This window comes from Delphinus delphis, chromosome 3, assembly GCF_949987515.2.
Source record: "Delphinus delphis chromosome 3, mDelDel1.2, whole genome shotgun sequence".
NCBI lineage: Eukaryota > Metazoa > Chordata > Mammalia > Artiodactyla > Delphinidae > Delphinus > Delphinus delphis.
The window spans coordinates 167,788,657-167,805,450 of record NC_082685.1 but is presented as its reverse complement, the minus strand read 5'-3'; positions in this window follow the sequence as shown (position 1 = coordinate 167,805,450).

The window sequence follows — 16,794 nt, the reverse complement described above, 5'->3', positions numbered from 1 at the left end:
CTAATTCCAGCCACCTTCCTAGGTCAGGTCCTCGGCCCCTTGGGGTTTCCCTATCTGCGAAGAATAACCTCCCCTACTTCACAGAGCTTTTTGTAAACAGCTGTTCATTGATCTTACTAAAATTCCATTTTGACCACTCTTGTGCTTAAGAAACGTTTATGCCCATTCTTCTAGGAGTAACTGACGTTTGCTCCTGCAGTAGCCTGCCTGGATCCCTCAAGCCACCGTAATTTCCTTTTCTACTGAATATCATAGTATCCATCATTCATCCTTTTCAGTTCCTAGAGTCTTAGGCAAAATGAGGAAGCCCCTTTTCTTGATGATCTCCAAAGCCTCTCCCAACTGTACCCAGAAATGGGAACCCAGAGAAGGTACGTGATTTGTCAGACTTACTGAATCAGGAACTCCAATTGATGTGGTGGGCTGAAGTGACGGGGAAAGCCTCTGTTCTGCTCTGAATACACAGACATGTTAGATAAAATACCTCCCTCCCAACTTAGCGGCAGTTAACTTCAGGGGAATTTTAAAACGAGGTAGCAATAAAATACTAGACAAAAGGAAAAAAATGATGACTGGGGAGAGGGCTGGATATGAAGTTAGTCCTTTTCAATTTCATAAGAATAAAAAGGGATAGATATTGATGGGACTTAGGCTTTGTTTAGTATTGATTTAAAAAATTTAAGTTTATTTCTTTAGTAGAACAATATAATTTCCAAACTAGTAAAGGGGAAAGGGAATAAGGACAATAATATCAATTAAATAGAAGGCAAGAAAAACAGAGAATAGGTGAAGCAAAGAACAAGCATAAAAAATAAAAAGCACACAATGAGATAAAAGAATTAAAGAAAAATACGTTGGTGATCACAGTGAATGTAAACAGACTTCACTACTTGTTTAAAAGGGAGATTCTCTCAGATTGGAAGTGTTTTATTATATTTTGTTTTGTTTTATTGTTGTTGCTGCTGTCTTAATCCAGCTATGTGGCTTTTCCAAAGCACACCTAAAACAAACATACAGAAAGGTTTAGATAAAGGAATAGGATAGAAAAAGATATGACAGGTAATCAAAAAATATTATTAAACATATGAAATTAAAAATTAATAAAAATGTTAAAAGACTTTTTTAATGATAAAGGAAAGAGTCCACCAAGAGGCTATACTAATATTTACCTATAAGCAAGTAACAACGTTGTCTTATAATATCTAGCACAAAAGTTGGCAAATTATGAGAAAAAATTCAAACTCCATAATCGTAACAGGAGGTTTGAACCACCTCTATCAGAAAATGATGTCAAGTAGAGTACAAAATAAATGAATATGAAAGAGTTGAATAATATGATTAATGTATGTGATATTTGAGAAACCCTGAAGAACAGATTATTTTCAAGCACATATGGAATATTTATGAAAATTTGACCATTCACTAGGCTACAAAGGAAGTTTCAGCAAATTTCAAATTGTGTCACATGGACTGGATTTTCTGACTTCAGTGGTATAATTACAGTAGAAATCAATGAAGTTATTTGCTTTTTACATACACACACATGCATACACACACACACACACACACACACACACACACACAGACCTGAAAACCAAAACACACTCTTTGAAATAATTCATGGATATATATACATCTGAATTTGTATGGGCAAGACCCGATTGATGTCCGTCATCCCAATATAATTATTAGTAGCACTTCCTGTCACTCACTATCAAAGGTATCTCAATTTGGTTGATACATTACATGGCCATACTAGTTAAAGAGGAATTTGTAACATATTTGGAACTGAATGATAAGCACTCCTTATCAAACTTCTGCTTTGCTTCTAAGGTGATACTCTGAGGAAAAATAACCTGGAAATAATAAGCTAGGGTTTTCAACCCAAAGAGTTAATGAAAAGGAGCAAGAGAGAAATCACAAGCACAAAAAATATATAGAAAGGAGTGGAAAAGATAAAGAGAGATACTGATGAAAACGAAAACTCTTCCATTAATTTTTTTTTTTCTGCTTTCGTTAGAAGCTAGAAAGATGAACAGTAAAGAAAAGCTGGCTGTTGAAAAGACGAGTAAAGATACATACTTCAGCAAGTCCATCAGAAGGCAGAGAGAAAATAAACAATATTATAAATGAATGAGGAAACATCATTCAATTACAGTGAAATTTGTATTCATATTTTGAAAGCTTGAAGGATGTGGACAATTTTCTAGAAAACTCCCAAAAGTTAACCTAAAAAATAATAGGAGATCAGAATAGATCCTAACCTTTCAATAAACTAGCCAGCAGACAAAAATCTCTTTCAAAGAAACAAAAGACATCAAGCTGTGACTGCTTTTAACACTAGATTGTTATTTTTAATGAAACATTAAAGAAAAAAGAATTTCAATTTTAAGCAGACATTTTCAGAGACAAGAAAACGAAGAAACAACATCCCAGCTCATTTTTGTTTTGTTTTGTTTTGTTTTGTTTTTGCGGTACGCGGGCATCTCACTGTTGTGGCCTCTCCCATTGCGGAGCACAGGCTGCGGACGCGCAGGCTCAGTGGCCATGGCTCACGGGCCCAGCCACTCCGCGGCACGCGGGATCTTCCCGGACCGGGGCACGAAGAATCCGTATCCCCTGCATCAGCAGGCAGACTCTCAACCACTGCGCCACCAGGGAAGCCCCCAGCTCATTTTTAAAGAATTATATAACTTTGATAGGAAATGCAGACAAGGACAGTCCAAAAAAAAAAAAAAAAAAAAAAGAGGAAGAAAATATAGGCCAATCTTCCTTCTGAAAGTAGATGTAAAAATCACAAATATTACAAAACATCAGCAAATTGAATCAATTATCCCGTATCAGCTATCAACTGCTACATAAACAAACCTCGTGGAAACGTAGTGGCTTGAAACAGCTACTTTCCTCTAGTTTGCTCGCAACTCTGCAATGTGGGCTGTGCGTGGCGTTTGTAGCTTTCCCCTGCTCCATGTCACTTTGGCTGGGTGGCCTGGCTGAGGCTAGCGAATCTACTTTCAAGATGGCTCCCTCACACGGCCATCGCATTGATGATGCATGTCGGCTGGGAGCCCAGCTGGACTGTAAGCTAGAGAACACAGTCCCCCTCTGCATGAGTCTCTGCGGACTTTGGGAGCATCCTTGCCTTCTGGCAGCTGGGTTCCAGGAGCACGTAGCTCAAGAGAAACAGGTAGAAGTTGCACAGCCTTCTAGAATCTTGCCTCCAAAGTCCCATAGCATCACTTGCACCATAGCCATGGCACAGATGGATTCCCAGAAGGGAACATAACCCTGACCTGTCAGTGGAAGAAGTAAGAAGTCACTTTGTTGGAAGAACAGGTGAGACCTTTTGAAGCCATTTTTGAAAAACACAACCTGTCAAACATCACACTGAAAAAAAAAATAATAATAATGATCTATTGGGCTTCTCCTAGGACTGCAAGAATGGTGAATATCATAAAATCTTTCATGTATCTAAGCAGAGAAATATCTCAGATAGATTTTTAAAATAGACACTTGGTAAAATTCTACTTGATTCGTGTTTTGTTTTTTTTTTTAACAAAGGAACTTCTGAGTAAACGAATAGAAACTTCCTGATCCTAATAAAGGATACATACTATAAACTTACAGAGGGCATTTGACAAAATGATAGAACTTTGGAATCAGTCTCATTAAAGTCAAGAACACGCCAGAATCTTCCCTATCACCCCAACTCTTCAGTACTTCATTGGAGCACCGGCCGGTGTAGAAACAGCCATGGGAGCGGCACTGGGCTGTTACTCATGTCCTCACTAGTGTCTGCCTTTTTTGACATTGAACCTCTATGTCCTTCCTGCTCATATCTTATACCTTAGCTTCCAGCTATATTTTAGGAATTCTGAGGAGAGGAATACAAACTTACACATCCCCCAGAGCCCCAACTTAGTTCAAACTAACTCAATAAACAGTTTTTGATTATTTGAAGGTCACAGGAAAAAGAAAGAAAGAAAAGAAAACCACAAAAGAAAGTGGTAGAAAGAAACCAAATGCCTGTTTTTCCACCATGGATGTAACTCCCCAGGAAGCCATTCTTTTCTGTCGGGTAGACCCTGGCAGCAACTTGCTTTCCAAATAATTAAGAGAAATGGGTGCTTCTGCAGTTTTGACTTATGGCCCCATCTGTGCTACCCTCCCTTTGTTTTCTCCAGCACTTAGCGAGTTATTTCTGCTGTGTCCTGTACTTGTGTCTGTAGCCATGATAGGGCCAGTTCCTAAGAGCCGCTGTGGCCATAGAAAATGTTCCATGGAGATGTTCTGCACTGCTGCTTCTGCCCTGCCTCATAATAGTCACCCTGGCTCTGGGATCCTGTTACCTGTTGTATCAGTTCCCTAGGGCTGCTGCAACACAGTATCACAGACTGGGGGGCTTACACAATAGAAATGTATTGTCTCACGGTCCTGGAGGCCAAAAGACAGAGACCAAGGTGTAAGCTGGGCTGGTTCCTTCTGAGGCTGGGCGGGAGAATCTGATCCATGCCTCTCTCCTGGCTTCTGCTGGTTTGCTGGCAATCCTTGGTGTTCCTTGGCTTGTAATTGCACCACCCTGCTCTCTGCCTTCATGTTCACATGGTGTTCTCCCTGTGTGCATGTCTCTGTCCAAATTTACTCTTTTTATAAGGACATCAGTCATATTGGATTGGGGCCCACCCTAAATGACTTCATTTTAACTTGATTGCATCTGCAAAGACTTTATTTCCAAATACAGTCACATTCTTAGGTACTGGGAGTCAGGATTCCAGCGTATCTTTTTGGAGGGGACACAATTCAAGCCGTAACAGCTGCCTCTTCTGTTCAGGAATGCCAGCCCTTGCTCTCTGTCTTGTGGCTGCAGGACATTTAATTCAGGCCAGGTCATAATGAGTAGAATTATGGTATCATACCCTACATTTTTGTGATCTGTGATTAGTCATCAGCTCCAATTATTGTTCCCATAAATATTCTCTTTCCTCTCTCCTCCTATTTGCATTGGCTAAAGTGAGAACAGAAATGGGAGGTTTTCAAGTCTGACGTTTGAAACCATCCCAAGTAGGGCCATTGAGATCCACTGAGTGCACCACAGTTTGAAAGTCTCTCTAAATCACTCATCTCCAAGTTGTCCTAACTTATTGTTCCATTGACTATTGTTCTCTGATGAAACCAAAAGCTATTCAAACCCACTGAGACCTTTATGCAGGTTCTCCCTTTTGCCCTTGAAACAGCTAAATTGTGGCTGCTTTCCCTTTACTGTGCATGGTAAATATTGTTTATTTGTTTGTAAGACATGTTTTAAGATTTAAACACCCAAGGCTCCAAATGTAAATGGAATTAGGCTGGAAAATCCCAGTAAGTCAGGTGTACCTGGTAGGAGGCTGCATGCAGAAAGCCTGCAGGGCTCTGCTTACGGTAGAGGTAGAGGGTGTCGCTTTGGTTTCCCTCTGAGGTCAAGGTGATCTGCCCCTGGGAAATTTCCAGGCTTCTAATGCTTTGTGACCTTGGAATCTGGAGGCATTTTCTTTCTTTCTTTCTTTCTTTCTTTTTATTCATTCGAATTATTGTTGCTCGATCAGCACTCATGGCCCTTAGTGATGCCATTTGGAACATTTTTTGCCATTCATTTTCATTTATTCTGAGAACCAGATTCAGCTTAGGTTTTTAAAAATGCAGCTATCCTACCAAGAGGACAAAGCAGCTGGTTTCTGCTTCTTACTTTGTGGATTTTCCGTACATTAGCAATTCTAGCAGAAGGGAAGGTTTGCAACTCTGTTGCTTTGATGATGACGATGATGATAATGGTCATGATCGTACTGATGCCAATTGCTAGCATTTTACTGAGCATTTTATAAAGAGTATTTCATTTATGCTTCATAACCCTAAGATGAATTTGCACCATACATAGTCAATGCACTATAATTTGCACTATAATTTGCACTATAATTTGCACCATACGTAGTCAAATGTAAACCAAAAAAGCTTCCCTAAATACAGAATTGAGAAGCAGAATAATTCCAACTGATAGAGGAGGCTGATATCACTTTTCCCCAAGTGCCACATTGACACATGAATGTTCAAATAAATCAGATTTACCATTCATTCTATTAGGTTCACATGTCAGTGAGCGTGCATGACTTGTGCCATAAAAAAATATAAATTGTATCTTGTTTTTACACTAATAAATATTGAGAAACAGTAACATCTCTCTTCTATTTCCTTTGACATGAAACATCTGTGGTTCTACCTGAAATTCTGTGTAATGAACCTATGACAAGATTACATTCCTATAGCCTACAGATTGCCATGTGAGCCAATCAGGGAATGAAAGCATGCAGTTGACATTCACTATTAAGTTTTTATGAAAAGTTTGTCACAAATTCAAGAGAGGAGAGGGTAGCACTATAGAAAGAGGGAAAAGGTGAGATACACACGTACACAGAAATATAAACTTTTTAGACTTCATACCAACTTTCACCCTACTAGCTCCTTCAGTACATTGCTGAAGTCCTGATATCTCACAGTCCTGTGTAAAAATTGACGACATTCAGTAGAAGTCTAAGTTCGTCTTAAACACTCCAAAGAGAAATGCACTGTGCTCAAGTATGCTCTTCCAATTGTGATGATCCAGAAAGCAAAGGCTTACCTTGCAGAAAATCATGGTGCACATGGACTGAGGACACCTGCCTCTGGTTCTGGTCAAGAAAGAGCACCAGGATGCTGTCCAGCAAAGAACACCTGAAATAAATATGAAGCAGCTTGTGTCAGAAGACTAAATAAAAATATATCAAAACTCTCAGTATGGAAGATGGAAGCTAAGAGGGGCCATGACCAAGGTCTATACAATTTCAGTTACAATGGACACTAGAACTAGTGTCAACCTCCTTAACCTTCTAGAAAATGGCTTTAGGTGTGCTAGTCCTGGTCTGTTAGAAGCAGATCCCAAGACGGGATTGAACATATAAGACATTTTTTTAAGGAAACATTGGTGAAATAAAATGGGGAGGTAACCAGAAAAGGCCAGGAGAATCAAGACCAAGATGCAGGTCTGATCCCAAGAAAAGGAGAGAAAGGACAAAGCAGGGAGGGAGGGAAGAGGTGGTAGAGAAGGGGGGAAGGGAGGGAGGAAGGAAGTGGAGGAGGGAGGAAGACGGGTGGGCAGGCAGGCTAGAAGCATCTTAGACTGTAGTGCAGTTCAAAGGAGAGTTTGGTAAGACCACTACACAGTCCTCGAACCCAAATCCCTCATCAGCAGAGTCCCAGGTCTCTCTGGATGAACATGACTTAGTATTCCTGCCTTACCCAGTCATTGGCTAGAAGCAGTCCATGGGAGCAGAAACTGTAATAAATTTCAGAGTAGAGCACTGGGGCTCCTTGTCAATTCTGGCCACTGCAGTTGGAGATCTGAGGGGTGTATTTTCATGGGCACCACGTCAGGTCAAACAACAATCATAACCATAATCATAATAATGGCTGTTTACTGACAGCCTGCTCAGAGCCAAGCATTGCACTAGATATTTTGCATATTCAACATAATTGTCGAAACAACCCTCCAGGCTAGGTATGGTTGCTCCTCAATCTCAATGAGGACGTTGAAGCTTGAAAGGGTAAGTGCCTTACCAAGACTACACAATTGGTTGGTGCAGAAGTGAGAGTAAATCCTGGGTCCCTCAGGCTCCAAAGCCCTATATTCTTACCGCAGCAAACACATGAGAAGACTTTTGCTTCCTCAACAAGAAACACTGGCTTCACTGAACTTGTTAAGCCAAAAACAGTTGAGTGTATTTAAAATATAAACAATACTAACACAGCCAACCAACAATGTAAAGCAATTATACTCCAATAAAGATGTTAAAAAAAACCACAATGCTCCTTGTGTTCTGCGTAATTCATAAGTGACAAGATTTGAGACCGACACCATCACACTTTCCATCAAATGACTCATCATCACACTGGGCCCTTAATGGTCCCAAATGGTATTCCTTAAGTCCTACTGACTGTCTAAAAACAGAGCTCAGGTGTGACCAGGAAGGGACAAAGCCCAGTACTTCCTTGCTACGTGACTTTAAGAATGACCTTAGTCATTAGTTTTCTCCTCCTGGAATCAAGGTAATATCTATAAATTGGTGAAACATCTAGCATGGCACCTGGAATGTGAAAGGCGTTTGACAAATGTGGTCCCCTTCTATCAGCTTATACTGAGCAGGCACAGTCAAGCTTTTCTTCTTGTACCATAAACTGACTCTTGCAAAAATGTATTGATTATGTCATTCTCCAACCTAAAATCTTCTGACAGCTTCCATTTTCTACAGCAGGGATTGTTTTTTTTTTTTTTAACTCACTCATTTTATTTATTTATTAATTGATTAATTAATTTTTAAAAAAATTTTTGGCTGCCTTGGGTCTTCGTTGCGGTGCGTGGGCTTCTCGTTGCGGTGGTCTCTCCTGTTGCGGAGCACAGGCTCTAGGCATGTGGGCTTCAGTAGTTGTGGCACATGGGCTCAGTAGTTGTGGTTTGCGGGCTCTAGAGCACAGGCTCAGTAATTGTGGTGCATGGGCTTTGTTGCTCCGTGACATATGGCATCTTTCCTGACCAGGGCTCGAACCCGTGTCCCCCTGCATTGGCAGGCAGATTCTTAACCATTTACAGCAGGGATTTTTAAACTTTACTCTCTGTGTAACGCCATCCACACGCCCCTCGTACTGGCTCTATTACATTACCCAAATTCTGTGGGGGAGCAGGAGGGAGTGGGGAGCAGGTGCATGTGACCCTGGGAGAGGGCATGAGACCCTCAGAGGAGTAGAGTGTGTAGCCTGAAAATTCTCATCCTCCGGGAAGTTAGGCTGCAGCCCTCGTCTCCTCTTTGAGAGTTTCCAGTCCTCAGAATGAACTCTGAGTCCTTGTCTCCCACTGACCAGCACCCCAGGGACTGGCTGGACCCTTGCTCTCCCTGCCTCCTTGCCTTTATTGGTTTCCTCCTTCTTCTTGGAAGTCCCCTTTCACACTTTTGTCCCATGCTTGGGGAACTCACTTGTCCATTTCAGTGAAGTTTTCACTCCCTGCTTCAGGCAAAATTATAACTCCCTGGTAGAGCTCTGGCACATCTAGGACCTGTTCCCTCCTGTAAAGGTAGTGGATCCACTAGAGGCTAGAAGCACAGACTCCACCTTCAGACAGGTAAGTGTGGTGGAGACTGCTTGAATCCCAATAAAACCCAGTCTTCCTTCTTCCAAAGAAATGGAAGTGAAGCCAGGCCCATAGCTGCCCGGCTGGTCCACATTTCCTAGGCTTGCTTGAAGTTACCTCTGGCCTTGACACGAAGAAGTTTGAGCAGAAGTCATGTTGCCAGATCTGGGTCTGGGACTTAACACATCTGGTGGGTCTTCTCCATGACCACTTCCCTCATCTCTCTGGCTGGACCTAGACAAGGCAACGACTGTCCAGTAGACCTTTCTGAGTTGATGGAGATGTTCTAGATCTGTGCTGTCCAAGATGGTAGCCACTGGACACTTAAAATGTGGCTAGGGCAACTGAGGAACCAAACTTTTAATTGTAAAATAGCCTTGTCAGCAGTGTATACTGTATCAGACACTGGAATCCTTGGGGGTGGAGAAGCAATAACTTGGAAGCAATATGAGTCTTGAAATGCCCAGTGGAGCAGACTTACCCCACCAACATGGACTACTTAACTCAGAACTGTTGAGAGGGGAAAAAAGTCAATATTTTTAGGACAGTTAGTATAGTGTGGCATTGTGGTTATGGCAGTGACCGGGAGGGTCACTTTGTGAGTTCAAACTCACTTTGTGAGTTCAAATCCCAGCTCTGCCACTTAATAGCTGTATGACCTTGAGCAAGTCTCTTTATGTCCTCGTGCCTCAGTTCTCAACACTTCCCTGGGGAGATGAAGAGCACACAACCTCAGGTTGTTGCGAGAAGCAAATGAAGTAAGAATGTAAAACACGTAGAATATCATATCCCTCTGTAATTGTTAGCTGTTGTTAAGAAATTTGGGGGCTCATCGTTATAGCACCTTAGCTTTGCGCTAACTAATACATGTGGGTTTGAATCAGGCTCCACCATTTGCCACGTGTGTGATATTGGGCAACTCAGTCTCTCTGGGCCTTAGTTTTCTCTATTTCTTATAGGATAAGGGGAATAATAGGCTCTTTCTTGTAGGGTTCTTGGGAGTAATAAAAAAAGATTATACAAGTACAGAGCTTAACACAGTGTCTGGTCCAAGTTAAGCACTCATATCTGTAACTATTATTGTAGAACATATCATATTCTGGTATAGGCAGCTGTTTAGTTATCCCTCTGTGAGCACTCAAGGATAGACTGTCATCTTTTTTGTTCTTTGGTGATTAGCACAGTGAAGATTCTCAACAAATGTTTATTGAATGGATGACTGAATAGGTAAATAACTCCTCGAGTATTAGTTTACCTGAAAACCCAATACTTTAGCTGTTGAAATGCTGCTTCTGAGACTTCCCTTGGACATCAAATCCCAACGGCAGTCAAATGAGCACACCCAAACAAGGATGTTCTGTCCCCTCCTCCCAGACCCTCCCTAGGGACAGCAGCTCTTCCAACACTAACAAAAAGGTTACTCTGTAGCCTCAGCTGAGCACAAAGACTGGCCAGGATGACTCACTCCAGCAGGCTGTTGGCAGAGGGCACCTGCGGGATCACTCTCGTCAATTCCTATTTATTAAGTGTGTGCCCCGAGGGATGCTGGGGATGGGTGGTGACATGTGGCTGGAATCTAAGGGCCTTGGCAGAGCCAACGCTGTACCCTGACTCCCACAGATTACTTGCCCTAAGCAGAGGGAACCTTTGTTCAAGCTCTCGCTGGAAGGAAAGAGCGTGTGGAATCTTACCTGTAGTCAGGGCTGGGTGAGGGGAACAGCCAGAGACCCACCTGCACATCCGTCAGGCAGTGAACCCTGGTTCACTAATTGAGGTGGTCAATTAGTCAGGGTTCTCCAGAGAAACAGAACCAATAGGACATGTATAGATATATAGAAAGAGGTTTATTGTAAGGAACTGGGTCACGTGATTATGGAAGCTGAGCAGTCCCATGTTCTGTTGTCTGCAAGCCCAGCCAGCAGTGTAATTGGGTACCAGTCTGAGGCCTGAAAACCAGAGGGGCCAAAAGCCTAAGTCCTGGTCTGAGTGCAAAGGCCCAAGAGTCAGAAGTGCTGATGTCCAAGGGCAGGACATGGATGTCTCAGCTCAAGCAGAGAGCAAATTTGCCCTTTCTCTGCCTTTTTGTTCCAGTCAGTCCCTCAGCAGGTAAGATGGTGTTCTTTGCTTGGTCTACCGGTTCAAATACTAATCTCTCCTGGAAACAGTCACAGATATGCCCAAAAATCATGTTTTGCGAGCTACCTGGGTGTCCCTTTGCCCAGTCAAGTTGACACATACACTTAAGCATCATGACCACAGTCCTTTATGAAGCCAGAAAAATGGAATGCTGACACAGGTCTGGGGCCACCCCAGGGGTGGCCCTGTCCAGCAGGAGCACAGGGTCTCAGGGAGTGAGTGCTGTGAGGGGCAAGTCCAGTCCACAGGGACCTTTATCTGCACCCAATGGGAGCCTCTGAGGATGAGACTGGGGTGAATGTGGGCTCGTCTGCGGTGCTCAGCGGTCCCCAGCATCTGCACGAATCCGTGTGAGATGAAGAGTCTGACCGGAGAGGTGGGGGGTGGCTGTGAGGACTCATGGGGTGGAGTCGGCTGAACAAGAGAACCAGGGAAGAGCCACGTGTGGCTCTGTGGCTCTGGCGGGAGGGCAAGGAGGAAACACTGAGGAAGGAATCAAGGGAGCACGGTGTTGGTCTAGCCATGTTGAGGTTGAGCTGCTTGTGGGGTTCCAAATGGAATGCCCATCAGACAGTTGAGAAGATGCCCCTGTGCTTGGTGTCAAGGCTGTGACAAGGTCGCTGTGAGAGGGATTCAGGAGACCCAGGATCACAAGCCATGAATGCCATGTACGGGGTGAGATGGTTAAGGGTGAGAGCGTGCAGTAAGAACTGAAGGGCTCAGGGCAGGAACCTGGGGGTCTGCAGTTCACAGTGGAGGGTGGAAAGAGACCCGACAAGCAGAGGAGAGAAGGAACCTTGAGAGGTTCAAGGTGATGCAGGGGTGGGAGGGACGGGAGAGGCAAGAGAGGGCACTGCCTCAGGAAGGAGCTGGGCACAGGGACAGGGGACCACAGGGAAGATCAGGGTGGAAACACACCCACCAGAGGGGAAAGTGAGACTTGCTAGGGGCAGGTAGGGAGTCTCCTCCAACATCGCGTGGCATGTGAGCAGCGACCTGCCGGAGGGTGATGCAGTTTGCCAGGTCTTGAACCATCTTGCTGTGGGTTGAACTATGCACATCGTACACAGCAAATGCTCACATCCTGGTGGTTGAAAATGAACCCAGCACTCTATAGGGCCAGCACGGGTCAGGCTGCTTGTAATCACTTCACACCTTTTAATTCCTTTAATCCTCACGACAGCCTTACAATATAGGATATAGGTGTTATTGTTCTCTCTACTTGTCAGGTAGAGGACAGAGGCAGAGGGAGGCTGAGTAGCTTGCCTGAGGCTGTGTGGCCATTGGAGTTCAACGGGCAGTAGGTTCCAGAGGCTAACTCCTAAAACATGCAGTGCCGCCAGGCATGGGCGGAGGCGCTGGGGAAGAGATTCTACCGCACAGGTTTCCTGATTCACTTGGAAAATCTTTGTAGTGGCTAGAACTGTGGCCCCCAAAAGACATGTCCACTGGCCTAACTCCTGGAATCTGTGAATGTGACCTAATTTGGGGAAAAAAGTCTTTGCAGATATAATTAAATTAAGGATTTGGAGGTGAAGAGATCCTTCTGGGTGGACCCTAAATTCAATGACAAGTACCCTTACAAAAGACAGAAGGGGAGAGAGACCCACAGGTAAGGAGGCCCTGTAAAGATGGAGGCAGAGATTGGAGAGATGTGGCCACAGGACAAACAGCCCTTGGAGCCTCCAGGAGCTGCTGGAAGGGACAAGGGAGGGTCCTTTTCTAGACCCTTCAGACACCTTGATTTTAGACTTATAGCTTCCACAACTGTGAGAAAATACATTTCTGTTGTATTAAACCACCACATTTGTGGTAATTTGTTATGGAGGCAATAGGAAACAAACACACATCAAAATCATAGAGGACGGTCCAGAGTCTGTCCTGAGTTCGTTCCCTGCTGACCCTGAGACACAAACATCCCTGTTCCTGTTACCGCAACTGAGATTCTACAAAGTAAGGTCTCCAGAAAGTATTTTAAAATTCCACAAGCCACAGGAATTTCACACTGAAACACTCAACTTGGAATGTCTCTCTACGACTTTGGGGGCATCTAATGTGGCATCAACAACAATCAGATTTATGAACTCAGGCAAGGTGGGGTTTTGAACTGACTTACCCGTTCGCAAGAAGAGCAAGGCTGTGACCCAGTGCAGAATTTGCTTGGGTTCAAATGCTTACTACATTTTTTTTTTTGTATTATACAAATTTACTCCCATTACTTAAAACTCATTCTCATCACCTGAAATCATTCTTTGCCACACAGCAGGAGATGACTTGTCCAAGCTTCCCCCACCCATCGTTATCCTCCACTGCCTGCCTCCCATGCCTGGGACTTGAAATGTGCCCAAGGTGCTAAGGCTGGGTCACCGCGTCCCCTCCTCACTTATGACATCACATCCCCTTAACGGCTTTTACATGTGCGGTGGTAGTTACCCTAGTAGTTAAGAGTTGGGTGTTGGTCCATTTCAATACCATACTTTTTCCAAATCTTAGATTAGGGTCTAATGATTTGTTAGCCGTGTAAAATTGCTAAGAAACGATCAGACAAATAGTGTTATGGGTCTATTTGTGGTGTCTGCTATGCTGAATTATGTATATATAGCCATAGCCAGAACATCATCACCCCAAGAGCTATGTTTTCTCAGCCTTCACTCTTTCATGCTAATCTCCAGTCTGTTGATCTGAGTATATTATATTTCACAAGCATACTTACAGCAGAAATTATCCAGCTTTGGTTCTGATTAAAAGCATAAATAACTTTTGTGCATAATCATAGGAGTAAATTAAACTAAAAAAACACCCGGCCACTCAATTATCAAAGGACTTTTGTACTTAACACATAAACCACTATTCTAAGGTATATATTTTATCCCATGTATATCTTTTATCCTTCTATACTAATTTCGGGATTTTAAATTCCATATTTTCCAAACAGCATATGAATTCTCCCTCCTTGAGAGGGTGAATTAACACTTCTGAGAGTTTCGTCCTATTTATAGATGTGAAATTGGTGACAGGAATTTTTTTTATGCTAACAAGCATTAAGGAACCACTCCATGGCAGGCATTTTTACATATGTTACTGTAATTAATTTTAGAAATTCATTTTTTCTTTTATTAATTCTTGGTGCAGCTCCTTGGTCTCACTCTTATATTCTCTTTTCTCTGTAATGGGTTCTCTCTTTATGGGATCCCTCTGGGTAGAAACAGTGTCTTCTCCACAGATTTCCAGAACCTCTCTGGGAGTGCTGAGGTGGTAAGACTCACAGCTGATTAATTACTGCTGCAGGTGCCCAGGGGACCCCCAGCCCCGGGTCAGCTTCCTCGGACATAAGTTAGACATTGCTCTGAAAAGTCCCCTCAGGTCATGTCCTGGGGGACCCGGGGATGCTCCGGCACGTGTGAGTGTGTGTGAGTGTGTGTGAGTGTGCCTGTAATGTGTACAGCTGTGTGTGTTGATGGGCGTGTTCAGAGTAGGGTAAGCCATAAACTTCTGGTGAGAAATCACATTTCTTTAAAGTTTTTTCTTCACTCAACAGCAAGAGTGATGAACCAATTGATCGGCCCCTGGGACATCTGGAAATCAAAGCAGGGAATTAATGGTCTCTTGCAAAACTGAGGGCAGCCTGCAACCTTTCTGGGGAGGGAGGGAGGAAAAGCAGGGAATTTCCGGGGGCGGGGGAGTGTAGAGACAGCAAGGACTTGGAATTCGGAACCCAGAGCTCAGACCAGAACAGAATCTCCAGTACAGAGCAGGGGATTCCACATCTGCTCCCTACCCAGCCTGAGGCAACCTGGTGAAAGTCCCTTTGCGTTTTTTTAAGTTATTCTATACCTTGTCCAACTTCTATCCAGTAATATACCACATGAATAAAAAACTCAAAACATACAGGAGGACTTACAGAGAGCAGCTGTCCCTGGCCCCTTGCTTCCCAAATCCCCTCCCCTCCCTGCTGTTTCCTCTTCCTGTGGCTACCACCCTATCTCTACATAATGTGTTCATATTGGCATTACTCAATCTGTCAATTTATGAATTCTATATTGATTTCACGCTTTGCTATATGAGGGCTTAGCTTTACCCCTGCTCCCAACAAGTACATCACTATTTTTACTTTTCCAGTTGGTTCCTAAGTAACTTTGAGTGGTGCCCTCTCATCTCTTAACTCCATCAGGTGTAAACCACACATCCCCACCCTCAAATGTGTAAGCTACTGGCCCCCTACCCAATGAGCTCTTCTATGCATCACCTGTAGGGTTAGTTCTGAATATCACAAGGCAGCCAACAGTGGTATCTTCCTCAGACTATGAAAGTACGTTCATGCATGGCCAGAGAGCCTGCTTTGATTTCATTTCTTTTATTATACTATTTATTGTTGTTCCTGGAGTTTCTAATGTCTTTTAAGAATTTGCCTTCTTCTGGCTTCCCTGGTGGCCCAGTGGTTGGGAGTCCGCCTGCCGATGCAGGGGACGCGGGTTCGTGCCCTGGTCCGGGAGGATCCCACGTGCTGCGGAGCGGCTGGGCCCGTGAGCCATGGCCACTAAGCCTGCGTGTCCGCAGCCTGTGCTCCGCAACAGGAGAGGCCACAACAGTGAGAAGCCCGCGTACCGCAAAAAAAAAAAAAAAAAAAAAAAAAAGAATTTGCCTTCTTCACATCCTGTCCTCCTGCAACCTCTCCACTACCTGCTCTATTCAGTCAAGTCCTCCTTCCCCTGGAAATGACCTCTAGGAGCTTCCCACCCTCACCCTCCTAGGCTGGATCCACTTTCCAGGCCACACCACTGTCGTCTGAGAACTTCTCTCCTATTGCGTGGGACTCACTATCTCCTGGACCCCCATCGTCCTCTTTTCTGCCTTGCTCAAGTACAAACTTCAGTAACTTTTTTGTGTGTTGTTTTTTGTTGTTGTTTTTGGCTGCATTGGGTCTTCTTTGCTGCACTCAGGCTTTCTCTAGTTTCAGCGAGTGGGGGCTACTCTTCGTTGCGGTGCGTGGGCTTCTCATTGCGGTGGCTTCTCTTGTTGTGAAGCACGGGCTCTAGGGCGCGCGGGCTTCAGTAGTCGTGGCACGCGGGCTCAGTAGCTGTGACTCGCAGGCTCTAGAGCGCAGGCTCAGTAGGTGTGGCACACAGGCTTAGTTGCTCCGTGGCATGTGGGATCTTCCTGGACCAGGCCTCGAACCCGTGTCCCCTGCATTGGCAGGTGGACTCCCAACCACTGCACCATCAAGGAAGCCCCAAATACAAACTTCAGTAACTTTTGATGAGAGAACGCTGGTAGATACAATTTCCGAATCTTCAAACATCTGAAATGTTTTCATCCTGCTTTCATACTTTATATTTTGATAGATTGGCGGGGTAGAGAGATCTTGGTTCAAAGTCACTTTTCTTTAGAACTTGAAAAACCACTCCATCCTCTTGTAGCATCCACTATAGATAACAAGAGATCTTATTTCATTAGATCTTATTTCGGAC